Source organism: Onychomys torridus, chromosome 13 (assembly GCF_903995425.1).
Source record: "Onychomys torridus chromosome 13, mOncTor1.1, whole genome shotgun sequence".
Classification (NCBI taxonomy): domain Eukaryota; kingdom Metazoa; phylum Chordata; class Mammalia; order Rodentia; family Cricetidae; genus Onychomys; species Onychomys torridus.
In genome coordinates this window covers 28,034,010-28,048,891 of record NC_050455.1, presented here as the reverse complement: position 1 = coordinate 28,048,891, position 14,882 = coordinate 28,034,010, and the positions used below count along the sequence as shown (strand labels likewise).

The 14,882-nt window shown below is 46.4% G+C and overlaps 1 long non-coding RNA gene across 1 annotated transcript in view; it reads right to left on the bottom strand.

Annotated features, from left to right (window-relative positions):
• Positions 1 to 14,882, bottom strand: part of LOC118594613 — a 200,629-nt gene that overhangs the window by 179,963 nt on the left and 5,784 nt on the right. The gene's annotated exons all lie outside the window — the stretch shown is intronic.

Genomic DNA, 14,882 nt, shown 5'->3' with positions numbered 1-14,882 from the left:
AGGGTTCTCTGGAAAAGTAACAAGTTTAAGTACACTGAGCTATCTCTTCAGTCCCTGCTTTGGTACAAAACGAATGCCCCCATTCTTACTGTGCCTTGAACAACTGTAAAAACAACTGGGCCATTATCTTCATCAGGGAGATTTCTCTGCCAGCCACCACCACCCCACCCTACTCCCAACCCCTCACACACACCAAGGGTGAGTGGCTTTGTCTCTTAGGAGCCCCCGAAACACCTAGTGAATATCCCCATGTTATCACTATTTGTTTACATTGTTGGCTCTTCTGATAATGAGCATGATGAATGAATTGGGAATTCATAGCCATAGTGAGTGTCACTCCACAAATGTGTAGTAAAAACAAGAATGAATGATTTTTTTACTGTCTTTATTTGTTTGTTTGGTTTTTGGGTTTTTTTTTTTGTTTTGTTTTTTTGTCTCTGTGTAGCTTTGGTGCCTGTCCTGGATCTGCCTGTCCTGGATCTGGCTCTGTAGACCAGACTGGCCTCAAACTCACAGAGATCCTCCTGCCTCTGCCTCCTGAGTGCTGGGATTAAAGGCGTGTACCACCACCACACGGCGTTTTGTTTTTTAATGTATCTATGTCTTATTTAGGGTGACTATTGCTGCACTGAAACACCGTGACCAGAAGCAATGTGGGGAGAAAGGGCTTATTTCACTCACACTTCCATCTAACAGTTTGTCACTGAAAGCCGTGAAGCCAGGAACTCAAAACAGGGCAGGAACCTGGAGGAGGCAGGAGCTGATGCTGAGTCCACAGGAGGAGTGCAGTTTACTGGCTTGCTCCTCATGACTTGCTCAGCTTACTTTCTTATAGAACCAGGGCCACCAGCACAGGGTGGTGCCATCCACAAAGGGCTGGACCATCCCCCATCAATCACTAATTAAGAAATTCTGGCCGGGCGGTGGTGGCACATGCCTTTAATCCCAGCACTCGGGAAGCAGAGGCAGGCGGATCTCTGTGAGTTTGAGGCCAGCCTGGGCTACCAAGTCAGTTCCAGGAAAGGCACAAAGCTACACAGAGAACCCCTGTTTCAAAAAACACAATTAAAAAGAAAAAAAATAAAGCAATTCTCTACAGGCTTGCCTACAGCCCAGTCTTAGGGAGACATTTTACTCAACTGAGGCTCCCTCCTCTCAGATGACTACAGCTTGTGTCAAGTTCACATAAAATTAGCCAGCACAGTATGTCGTGTGCATACATGTGTCTATGAGTGTTTGCTTGTGCGGGCATGTGTATGTATAAAGCCTGAGATTAACATGTGGAGTCTTCCTCAACAGCAGCCCATCTTATTTATTGAGGAAGGTGCCTCAGTTGAACCCAGAGCTCTCTGATAGAGCTTGTCTGGCTAGCCAGTCTGCTCTGGAGATCCCGTCTTTGCCTTTCAGGAGCTGGAATTATAGGCAGGCCATCACATCCACATTGCATTGGGGACACTGCTTCTCACACTTGTCACCTCCAATGCTTTAACCACTGAGCTACTTCCCTAGCATGTGTGTGCGTGTATATGCATATATATGTATATACACACACACAACCTATATATATGAATTTTACATGTATAAATGTTTTTCCCACATGTATGTCTGCACACCACAAATATGCCCTCAGAGCCAGAAGGTGTTGAATCCCCTGCAACTGGAGTTACAGATCATTGTGTGCTGCCATGTGGCGGCTGGAACCAAACCCATGTCCTCAATTAGAACAGCCAGTGCTGTTAACCTCTGAGTCATCGCTCCACCCCATCCCACTGTGGTTGTTTTTTGATTGACATATATTCATTATAGACTGATGGTGTCATAAAGACATTTTCATACAAGTATATCATGTACAGTGAAGTTACTCTTTTAATTAAATTATACAATCAAGTGCCAGATAGCACATGCTGGAAACATCAATTTTGAACAAATTGTTTTGTTTTGTTTTGTTTTGTTTTTTGAGACAGGGTTTCTCTGTGTAGCTTTGCACCTTTCCTGGAACTCACTTGGTAGCCCAGGCTGGCCTCGAACTCACAGAGATCCACCTGGCTCTGCCTCCCGAGTGCTGGGATTAAAGGCATGCACTACCACTGCCTGGCCAAAACATCAATTTTAAAGCTAGTTTAAAGCTAGCTTGAGCTCCACCTCTCAAAGCAAAAACTTAAAGACATAATCAGGGATAAAGTGTTTGATAAATGCCCTTACCAGTTGGCACATGGTCCTTCCAGATTCAGTGGTAGGAAAAGGACTGCTCTGGGAGACAGAAATGCCAAGGAGAGATCCAAGGCACAGAAAGAAGAAGCCCTTACTATGTCTTGTTCAGTATTTATCTTCCGTGAGGACAGGGACCAAGTCTACTCACTGCTCTTCCCACCAGAAAGTAAAGATAGCTTAATAAAAACCTGATGAATGGGGGGGGGGGGGGGAGCACATGGGAGGCAGAGGAAGGCCTGCCTGGTCTGCATAGTGAGACCCAGGCTCAGAAAAGGGAGGGAGGGAGGAAGGGAGGGAGGGAGGAAGGAGCTAATGAAGGAGTATATCTCAGTGATAGAACACTTACTTACCTAGCCTGTGTTCCAGGCACTAGGCTGGATTCACAGAACCACCCTCCTTCTTCCAACCAAAAAAGTTGAATGAATACCTAATCCAAACACATCGTATGTATTATACTACCAAGAAAACTTGACAGCAGGGCTGAGGAAATGACTAAATAGGAGAGCATAAGGACCTAAGTCATGTTCTCCAGCCCCCAAGTAGTCAGGCGTGGCTATGCACCTATAATCCCAGAGCCAGTGAGGCACAGACAGGTCAATCCCTGGAGGCAGCAGGTCTAGCTGAGTCAATAGACTCAGGTTCAGAGAGACCCTGTCTCAAAAGATACAGTGAAGAGTGACTAAGAAAGACCTCTCATGTCAGACTCTAGCCTCCACATATGAGCACAGATGCGGGTACATGCACTGGCATGTGTATGAACACATAGACAACAATAGACCACCACACACACACACACACACACACACACACACACACACACACACACACACACACACAAGCACAGAAAATCTAACAGACAAAAAAGTCCCTATGATGTTTACCATCCTGGGAAGAAGAGGGGATCAAAATGAAAACCTAGCTCACCATCTCTTCCCTCCCCACCCCTACCTCCAACACCTAACCAAAACCTTCTTTCAAACTCCCCCACACAAGGCCGGGGACCCGCCACCCCATTCAGGGCACAGGCAGACTCCTATGGATATTTGCATGTCAATCCCTGAGGTTATCTAGCTGATCTCCTTCAGGGTCTCTTTTTTTTTGGAGGTGGCTGCTAAGGATGGAACCAGGGTCTCCTGCATGTTGGGTAATGCTTGGCCACTCCACTGAACTACAGCACCAGCCTGAGCCTCTGCTCCAGTTTGTCTGCTCTCCCTCTGTGGCAGATGTGTACTGGCCCACCTTCTTCCCCCTCTACTGGACCTTCCTCACCATACTTTGCTTTATAGAACACTCTCTCCTCTGCTCTAATGACCTTGATCTCTGTTTTCTCTTTGAAGTTTCACGTTTGTACCTTCTGTTCAATACCCAAAATACCTCCTAAGGCTCCTAATTTTTATTCACCTTAAATTACAGCTCCTCAGCCAGCTTTTAATTCCAGAATTATTATTAATCATTTTGCAGGGCTGGGGATTGAACCCACAGCCTTCTGCTTGCTAGGCTATACCCCAGGATTGGTTTTTTGAGACAAAAGCTGCTATATAGTTCAGGTTGCTGCTGCCTCTCAAATGCTGGGATTATAACCACGGCCCACCACACCCAGTGAAAATTACAGCTAGTGCTGTCTAGGTTCCCTTGTGGACACATCAGCTCCTCATTCTGCTGAGGCAAGCTGCCTCAGCGTCTCAACAGAACAGAGCTAACTGGATGGACAGCAAATGCACCTTCTCCAGCATGTTTTTCACACCACTTGCTTAACCAGTCCATCATTCTAGTACTAGCTGATTTACCTTTATTTATTTAAGTACTTATTTTTGGTTTGTTTTTTGAGATGGGGTTTTCCTGTCTCTGACTTCCAAGTACTAGGATTATAGGAGTGTACCACCATGCCAGAGCCAGATGTAGTTTAAATCTTTCTTCTTCTGAGCTACCTTGATTAACAGCACCAGGACTTGCTTCTCTTCCCAGCTTTAAGATCTAAGTAGTGCTATGGAATAATCCTTCTGTACACTGTGAATATATATTACTCTCATTGGTTAATAACGAACTGACTGGCCAATAGCCAGGCAGGAAGTATAGGTGGGACAGTCAAACTGAGAATGCTGGGAGGAAGAAGGGTGGAGTCAGAGGAGTCTCCAGGAGACACACAGGGAGCAAGACATGCTGGAGGACATGTAAAGCCAAGAGCCATGTGGCAATACATAGATTAATAGAAATGGGTTCGTTTAAGTTCTAAGAGCTAGTTAGTAATAAGCCTGAGCTATTGGCCAAGCATTTACAATCAATATAAGCCTCTGTGTGGTTACTTGGAACTGGCGGATGTGGGAAAGAAAAGTCTGCCTACAAAGTTGTACTTATTGCAGCTAATTAAATCATGATGGGTGCCTTATGCAAGTCAAGTTGACTTAGGTTGGTATGGTCTCCTTCCAAATAACCTTGGTATTTCTTGATGGCAAAGAGCTTACAATGTTCTGTTATTTTATTCATTCATTCATTTGTTTGTTTGGGGGATAGGATCTTGATAGCTGGACCCTAATAGCCTTGAACTCATTATTTGGCCCTAGCGATCCTTGAACTCATGATCCTCCTTCTTCAACCTTCAAGTTAAATTCTTGGACTACAGGACTACTTAACATTTATTGAGTGATTGATTGAAGCTTACTGCATAGACTAGGTTGGCCTTGAACTAGTGAGCAATTCTCCTGCCTCAGCTTTCCAAGTTAGAAGCAAGAATGGCTAAAATGTCCTACGCTGGCACATTAAAATTCAAACATGATAGCATTCAGCAAGCGATGAGGAACAAACACATCTAGGAGAAATCTTGCTGAAGTTATTGACTATGTATTTTGGGGCAAGTCATTTCACATGCCCCCCCCCCCCAATGTCAGTATTCTTCTCTAAATGGTGGGCTGCTGCCACTGCTGCCAATTTGGGATGTTGTGATGATCAGGTGAGCTCCCGCTGGGAAGGAAGATTTGTGTATCACTTGGATGCTCACAACTTGTTAGAGGTGCTCACTGGTTAGTTGGCAAAGACACTATAATCCCTAATCTTAGATCTGAACTTTTGGCCTTGACTTTTTAAAAATTCTTTCCATTATGGAGTCAGTTTTATGAATAGAGACTTCCTACCATGCCCTGCCTCTGTGTCCACCCTTGGCTATTCAAAGCATACCTCTGCAGGCAACAGCTGGAGACCAGCTCTGCCATTCAGGTACATCTCAGGTCCCACTCGATTGACCTCCTTCCTCAGGACTTCTGGCTGCAATGCCCGGTGGTCTGACATGCTTGTTCTGTGAGCCTGTCTGAGCCCTTATTTATTGTTGCCATGGCAGTACAAAGGCAGCACATGCTCACTGTTCTTAAGAGGTACTAAAGTACAATAGTGTGGAATAAAGAACAAAAAAGTCTTACTCCCTACCCAAATCACCATTCCTATGCTTTAGAAGCAACCAGTTAGTGTGTGTATTTCCAGAAAATATCTATGATTTTAGAAACACACACACACACACACACACACACACACACACACAGTTCAATTTTTTTTTGTTGTTGTTATTATTGTTCTTTTTTAAGTTTTATTTATTTTTTATCTTATGAACATTAGTGTCTTGCCTGCATGTATGTCCGTGTGGGGTGGGTGTCGGGTCCCCTGGAACTTGAGTTACAGACATTTGTGAGCTGCCATGTAGGTGCTAGGAATTGAACCCGGGTCATTTGGAAGAGGAGTCAGTGCTCTTAACCTTGGAGCCATCTCTGCAGCCCCTCAATGCCTTGTTTTAAATTCCCTAAACATTTAAATTCCCTAAACAATCAGTCTCTATCCCTCCTCTGTTTGTGTGTGTGTGTGTGTGTGCGCGCGCACTCGCTCATATGTACTGTTGTCCAGGATTAACTCCTGATGCTCCTAGGATGACAAATGTGTGCCATCACACCCCTGCCCTACAACGCAATTATCCCTGAGCACTTTTCTATAGCCACATCTCACTAGTCCTCCACCTGCATTTGAATGGCCACAGATTTCATCAGCCCCCTCCAGATGGGCATCTATTAACAGGTTGCTAACACTAGAACATCCTAAGGGACATCCTCATACACAAAGTTCTAGGTCTTCAACGCCTCTGATCGCTGCATAGACTAGTCAGGAGGAGAACCCTGTAACTTGGTTCTAGTCTCAGGTTCTGCCCCTTGGATCCAGAGTTCAATAACCATCCAATTTCTCACTCACTGGCCAGCAGCGGGGCCCCCCTCCCTCCTCACCTCAAAATAGAAGAAAAAGGTCACGGGGCTGCTTCTTCCTGAACCTGCTCTGTGGGCTGTCCCAGAGGCAGGCTTCTCCTGTTCTCTGGAAGCATGGGGGAAATCCTGGACATATGAGAAGAGAATTTGAGAAACCAGCTGTGTTCTCTAGTGACCCCGAGGAAGGCCCCGAGAAGGAAGGAAACACAGTTTTTGCTGCATGAGACATAATCCCAGCTGTTTCGTTTTCAATGGGGCCAGGAGGACATAAATGTAACGAGAAGGGAGCTGTGACGAGCTTCAGACAGTGGCTGACATGAACTCACAGTCAGTGGTGACGTGGCACTATTGTCCCAGCCCACATCCGTCCACTACAACGTGTCCTTTCTCAGGCTAAGGACAGGATGGGCCACAGGAAGTAAGACTATGATACTCAGCTCAGCCGGACTCACCGTGCCCACCCCAATCCCCACCCACCAGCTTTGACCACACCCCAGAGAGGTTACCAGGCTGGGGCAAAGCTAGAGCAGGAGCAAGGGCTGGGTCTCAGGAGCACACTGACCACCCTGGGACCTTCAGCGAGTCATCAAACTATCCTGTCAATAAAAAGCCACACCAGCAGTCCTTGAGTGCAGGATGTACACTAAGTGCCCAACACAGGACATGGAATTGCATAAGCAGTCAATAAATATTTGATATTTGCTTCAGAGCTATTTCCTTCTGACCTCACACTGTACTAAGTCGGAGGAGGTGATCAGCAAGACAACTCATCATTAATTTACTCACTCACTGTTGGTTCCACAGAGTGAACCCAGGGCCTTGTGCATGCTAGCTAGCCATGTGCTCTCCCATGGAGCTATATTCCCAGTGGGTTTTTTCCTTTCATTTTGAGGCAGGGTCTTGTTAAGTTGCCTCAGATGGTCTTGGGCTCTTGCACTCAGAGGATCCTCTAGGATCAGCAGCCTTCATTGCTATAACTTCAAGGTCCTTATACCATATTTGGCTTAGTTTTTGTGCCGTTTGTTTATTTTGAGACAAGGTCTCACTGTGTATCCCTGGCTGGACTGGAAAACTATGTAGACCAGGTGTGGTCTTGAACTCACAGAGACCTCTGCTTTTCCTGCCTCTGCTTACCAAGTGCTAGGCTTACAGGCATGTGCCACCATATATACCTAGTTTATATAGTGCTGGGGCTCAAACCCAGAGCTTCATACATCATAGGCAAGTACTCCACATATATCATGTATCTTCATATATCACAGGCAAGTACTCCACAGCTGCTCAGTTGATTTCTCCTGCTCTTGTTCCTCCTCCATCTCCTTCTTCCTCTCTCCCCTTTCCCTAAGAAGTAAGACTGTCCAGACACTCTTTTTGCCTCATTTATTACTAGATTTGAGTCACATAAGGGAAGTTTGGAGTCAGGGTCCCAGAACACAGACCTTTCCTCAAAGCTTCTAAAAGGAAGACTGTGGCTTTGGAATATCAGAAGAATAAGGAAAGAGATTAATGTGTTCTCTCAATACCTTCATAGAAAGAATTCATGAGAAAGGGAAGGCAGAGGCCTGGCCCCACTGCTCCCTCAGCTCTTCACCTCACTGGCTTATGCTCAATACCTCAAAGCATGCCTGCCAGCTCTGCTGAGGCAGCCTCCACATCCAGTGTTCAGGGACACCACTGAAAAGCCACTGGCCACGGGCATTCTTGCCCTCAACACTGAACACTGAACACTTGAGTTCACTCTCTCTGTACCCGTCTCCTGTGGCTTTTCTGGATTCTGGAATTCTGTTAATCTCCTCTCTCCCATCTGTCCTACAGCCTTCACTTCATCTTCAAAATGTACATGCTGGGCCGGCGGTGGTGGCACACACCTTTAATCCCAGCACTCCCAGCACTTGGGAGGCAGAGCCAGGCGGATCTCTGTGAGTTCGAGGCTAGCCTGGGCTACAGAGTGAGTTCCAGGAAAGGCACAAAGCTACACAGAGAAACCCTGTCTCAAAAAACAAAACAAAAAAACAAAACAAAACAAAACAAAATGTACATGCTGGGTGGCTAGAGAGATGGCTCAGGGGTTAATAGCACAGGTTGCTCTTCCAGAGGACTTGAGTTCAATTCCCAGCACCCTCATAGTAGCTCACAACCATCTGTAGCTCCAGTTACAGGGATCTGACACCCTCTTCTGGCCTGTGGGCACCAGGCACACACATGGTGCACAGATATACTGTAGGAAAAAGGCTCATACACATAAGTTTTTTTTTTTTAAATCCATACACTGAATTCATATGTAAAAGTCCTAGTCATGTGTAATCTAGAATGTGGTCATATTTATAGGGACTTTCGAGATGTAATTGTGAACTACGTTAAAATGAGGACATCAGGGTGGACTTCAACCAGTATGATTAGTGCTAACAACAAGAATGAATCAGGACACAGAGAGGGGAGGCACATGAAGATACAAGAGAAGACAGCCATCTAAAACTCAAAGAAGAGTCTCAGAGGAAAGCCATATAGTCCATACCCTTAGACTGGAATCTCCAGAAGTGTGAGTTAGTCAACTTCTGGGGTTTGATTTGTTCTTTTCTCTTTTGAGATAGGGTTTCTTTGTGTAGCCTTGGCTGTGCTAGAACTTTCCCACAGAGCAAGCTGGCCTCAAACTCACCGAGCTCCTCCTACATCTGCGTGTGCCGCCACTGCCTGGCAACTTCTGGGTTTTGAGCCTCTCAGTCCGTAATGTTTTATTATGGCAATCGCAGCGAAGTCTCTCATGTCTAGAACACAGCCAGTGTTCTGAAGGTGGGCCCACATCTACCAACCTCCAAAGCTTTAGCTACAATTCTCTCTACAACTCCCATCTCAGGTTAACGTGTCCACACAGAAACCTAGGTACACCACCCACAATCCAGTTCCAGATGAACTTGTGGTCGGACAATGCTGCCTCCCTCTCACCCTCCAGCCCCCTGCCCAATTGCTTTGCTAATCCTTAAATGAGAAGCGGTCTAAAACCACAGAGTCATGGAAGGTCCGGCCAGATCCCTGCTTTGCACGCGTGGAGCCTTCACTAAAAAGCAAGCCCCTTCCCAGCGTCACCCATGTGGCTACTCTGTGGCCAACCTCTGTGGTTGCTTTGAGACAGGGTCTCCCTATGCAGCCTAGGCTGGCCTCAAACTTGAAAGCCTTCTGCCTCAGTTTCCCAAGCTCTGTAGATTATACACTATCACACCCCAGATGAGCCCATCTTTTCTTCAGTCTTCTCTACTCCCTCAGAATCAACAAAAGGTAAAAAATTCCCAAGCAGATTTTTTTTTTTTTAAACAGATTTACTATGTATTCTAGACTGGCCTTAGGCTCAAGATCTACCTGTCTCGGCCTTCGTTTATAGGTGTAGATATCATGCCAGAAACAGAAATTTGAATGATGTCCTCTTAGGGGAAAAACTCCAGTAACTTATAAAAGTTAATATACACTTCTGAAGGGCTACAATTCCAACCTAAGCATTGCAGAATACCTGTAAAGTTCCCAGAAATGAGCCTAAAATTAAAAATCATTGAGCTTGGCCTGACAGCACAGGCTTTTACCCTCAGCTATATAGGAAAGGGCAGAGGCAGGAGGATGGCAAGTCCAAATGCTTAGGCTACAAAACAAGTTCAAAGCCAGCCCGGGGAATTTACTGAGACTGTCTCAAAGACTGAAAAGTAAACAGGACTGGGTGGGGACTGCAGAGATAGCTCAGGGATTAAGAGCACTTGTTTTGAAACCCACCCATCCTCCGAGACCACAGCTGTTCCCTGAGATACAGACTCTGCCAGCTGGACTGAGAGCCTTCAACCAGTAGCTGATGGAAGCAGATACAGAGATCCACAACCAAGCACCAGGCTGAGCGCCAGGAGTCCATGAGAGCCGGAAGAGGGATTATGTGAGCAAGTGGGGGTCAAGATCACGATGGGGAAACCTACAGAGACAACTGAACCAAGCTTAAAGGAACTCATGAATTTTAGATTGACAGCGGTGGAACCTGTATGAGACCGAACTAGACTCTCTGCATATGAGAGACAGTTAGTTGTGTAGCTGGGTCTGTTTGAGGGGCCCCGGGCAGTGGGATCAGGATATATCCCTGGTGCATGAACTGGCTTTCTGGATCCCATTACCTATGGTGGGACACCTTACTCACTCTTGAAAAAGCGGGAAGGGCTTAGTCCTGCCTCAAATGAACGTACCAGGCTTAGCTGTCCCCCCTTGGGAGAGCTTACCCTGTTGGAGGAGAGGTGGGGGGGGGGGAGAGGGCGTGGGAGGAGAGATGAGAGGGAGATCTGTGGTTGGTATGTAAAATAAAATTTAAAGAGGCAGAGGGAGAGAGAGAGAGAGCGCACTTGTTGCTTTTCCAGAGGACCAGAGTTCAGTTTCGAGCACCCACATCAAGTAGCTCACTACCTTCCATGACTCAAGCTCCAGGGGATCCAATGCCCCCTACCCCAGCCTCAGTGGGCACCTGCGCTCACAGTATTTATAACACTATAAGCAAACTGAAGAGTACTGCTGTGATCCAGCAATACAGAGAAGCTGGCTTTCCTCCCGCTGTGTCCAGCCTGTGGTCTCTCCACGGTCAAAACCAATTCTGGTTGTTGAAGGGGAGTTCATGGACCTATCTGCAGATAGGTGGGTAGAAGGCACAGAAGGGACACTGGCTGGGTTGGTGCAGTACTTGCCGAGCAAGCAGCTGGAAGCAGAAATGCTTGCCTGTTATCCCAGAGGAGAAAACCGGAGGAAGGGATAGTCAAGGTCATCTTTGGCCACATCAAGGGTTTGAGGCTAGGCTGGGCTACATGAGACCCCTCTTGGAAACAGAAGGAAGGAGGGAGGGAAGGAGCAGATGAGAAGATAGGAGGTGAGGGAAAAGGAGGAAAGAGTGGAGGTAAATACAACAGCCTAAACTAGGAAATTAGCTCCATTATCACCCCTGGAATCCAAGGGCTAAGGAGGGGTTACCAAGTTACAAGAACCTCTCTTGGCCCCTTCCAATCTCTTCCTTATACTGGTTCAGGTAAATTTATTTTTTTTTTTTCAAGATAGGGTTTCACCATGTAGCCTTAGTTGTCCTAGAATTCACTCTGTAGACCAAGCTGGCCTTGAACTTACAGGGATCAAAGGTGTGTGCCAACACCATGGCTTTACCTGGGGATGGTATGGCTCTTAGCCTCCTCCTCTACAAGAGTGAAAACCTTCAGGCTCTCCAAGGATATCAGTAGTAACAATAATCATGTTTGTTTAAGATGGTTCTCTGATTTAAGCTCCCCCAAAGACTTTCCACAGATCTTAAAAGAAGATACAGACCATTAACCACAGCCTTCAAGGCCCTATATGACCAGGAAAAAATACTCGAGAGTCAGACGCCAAGTGGGGCAACTCAGCTTTTTATGTTGGTGTCAGGGGCTCAAACTCAGGTCTTCGTGATCTCTCAGCAAGTGCTCCTAGTCTGAGCTCTCTCCAAATCTTTGGCTCTTCTTGTTATTTGAGATGCAGTCTCATGTAGTCCAGGCTGGCTCAAACTTGGGATATTAGACAAGGCTAGCTTGGAACTCTCAAGCCTCCTACTTCCACCTCCCAATTGCTAGGATGGCAGGGGGCGTCTTCTCACCTCATTCTTTGCAGGTCCCTCATTAAAGCCCTAGGCAGTTAAATAATGCTGGAGGGTGTGGTACAGTCATGTTGGAACGCTGAGTCTGCACTCAACATACAACACAGATACATGCACATGTTCAAGGTATATCTTGGGGTTGATGGGGATCAAACCCAGGGCTTTATACAAGTGCTTTATCACTGAGCCATTTCCTAGTCCAGAAGCAGTATTTTTTTTAAAAGACTTATTTATGTGTAAAAACGATTTGCCTGCATGTATGTATGGCTGGTACCTACAGAGGTCAGAAGAATGCATTGGATCCCCTGAACTGGGGTTATACATGAATGTGAGTTACCATGTGGGTACTGAGAATTGAACTCAGGTCTTCTGGAAGAACAAATGTTCCTAACTGCTGAGTCATCTCTCCAGCCCATCTTTTCTTTTTGTCTTTCCATCCGTCTGTCAGTCCATCCATCCTTCCTTCCCAATGATTGGGATGCCTTGAGGGTTGAAGGAGTTTTGTTTATTTTTGGTTTGAGACAGGGAATCGTGTTGCCCAGGCTGGCCTCAAACTGGCTGTGTAGCTACATATAACACCATATCTGGGTTTTCTGTGATTCTGGATCAATCCCAGGATTTCCTTAGATGCTGGGCAAGCGTCTAAGCACTGAGCTACATCGCCAGCCTGGGGAAAGCTGTTTCTTAATTGGAACTGGCTATACAGCTATGTTCATTTCGTGAGAATTCCCAAGGCTATACACTTCTGAGTGTGCCCTACTCTGAAATGTACTTATGTTGAATCACACGAAATTGGCATTTTTATACATGAAAAGTGGGTGGATACTGGCAGTCACATATGGTCCAACTTACACATTATACTTCAATAAAGATTACTTATGAAAGGAAAAAAAAAGTCCTGCCTAGCTGAACTGCTTTCTATGTGGTTCTATAAAAACAGATTTTGAGTAAATCAGGTTTGGTCTCCCTGGGGCTGGTGGGGCTCCTTGGCCGGTGGCCAACAGGCTAAGGGTCAGTGTAAAATCTTCCCTGGGGCCCAAAGCTTCTGACTTTACTAAAGCCCCCACCCCCCCCCCATGCTCCCACCCCCACCCCTTCCACAACAAGGCCCAAGTCCACTGAAGGAAGCCAGAGCATCCTAAATGTATAACCTGGGCCCCAGGCCTAAGGTGTCCAGGAGCCCAGAACATACAGAGTGACTGCTTGGGGATGATTAGACCTAACAAATGCTTTTGTTCAGCACTGAGAGGCTCCTGGTCTTCAGAACTTCCCCTGGCCTTGAGCAAAGCTCATCTCCTTCCACCAAATCTGTGATTGCCTTTTTCCTCCAGGACTTTACATCTCACTAGAGTTAAATCAAGGCATTCCTCTACAGCAATGACTGCAGCATCCTCAGGAGCCGGCACGATGCCTGGTTAACCGATGTGGCATGAATGGAAGCCTGGCAGATAGAGGGTCTAAAGCACCACTGACCAGTCAAAAAGAAGCCTGCCAGCCCTCATTTCTCTACGCAAAGTGAAAGTCAAGCCTAGGCCTGCAGAGTTGCTGACTCCTGGGTTCAGACAGGCAGTCTAGTCCTTCCTTAAGCCTGGGCTTCTGAGGGTTCCATTCTGCTGTGGGAAGAGCCGGTTATGAAGAAGATGCTTACTGAACTAGCCTGTGGAGTGGGGATCATCAATCAATCACACACATTACAATGGGGTTGCTGTGGCCAGGTGCCGGTGGTGCACGCCTTTAATCCCAGGACTAGGGAGGCAGAGGCAGGTGATTTCTGTGTCTGCAAAGCCAGTTGCAGGACAGAGAAACCCTGCCTCAAAACACCAACAAACAAAAAAGGACAATGAGGTTGCTGTGACTAGCTCACTTAAGATTAACCACTCAGCAACTAAGAAGCATACATACCTCAGGCTAGTTCACTCAGCCATTGTCTCACCTCAGAGTCTGCTGTTACTCAAAAGCTTCTGTGATTTGTAAGCAAGGGCTAAGGCACTATTCTTGGCTGGGTTTCGATTCTTCATTTTATTTATTATTATTGTGCATGTGTCCATAGTGTGTGTGTGTGGGGGGGGGGAAGTACATGCGCTACAGCACACATGTAGGGAAAACGTAAGATGGATGTTTCTCTTCTTCCACCTTGAGGCTTCCTGAATAAAATCCTAGCACCCAGGAGGCTGAAGGAGGAGGATTGGAAGCCAGATAGTCTCCAGGCAAGTCTTGGACTGGGGCATCCTCCTGCCTCAGCCTCCCCAGGAGTAATGATTCCAGGCCTGTATCACCAGGACCCGCTAAAAAAAAAAAGTGCTTCTTTATACAGAGCATGCCATTGCCCAGTTTGTCAGAGTGAATATGAAAGTTCTTAGCAGATTCTGGGGGAAGAAAAAATAAACAAAATGGAAACTGTAGTTTAAACAAGTTCTTGGGTTCAGCAGTTAAGAGTGGAGAGAGTAGATACCGGATTGGGTTTCCAGCACCCACCTCAAGTGGCTTACCACCACCTACAACTCCAATTCAGGGTACTCAAGGCACCAGGCATGCACATGGTACACACACATTCATGCCTGCACACACACACACACACACACACACACACACACACACACAAAGACAAATAAATCAGCATTTGTTTAAAGTTCTGAAAGGAAGGGGAATCTAATGAACTATACCGTCATAACCAAGATCACTACCTTCAGATTTTGCCCCCTGCACAGAACAACTAGAAGACCACAGAGAATCTGTGTGACTGGGTCCAAGCCAAGTTACCTAATAAGCAGCATGCCATTTAGCACCCACACGGCACTCCACAGTGG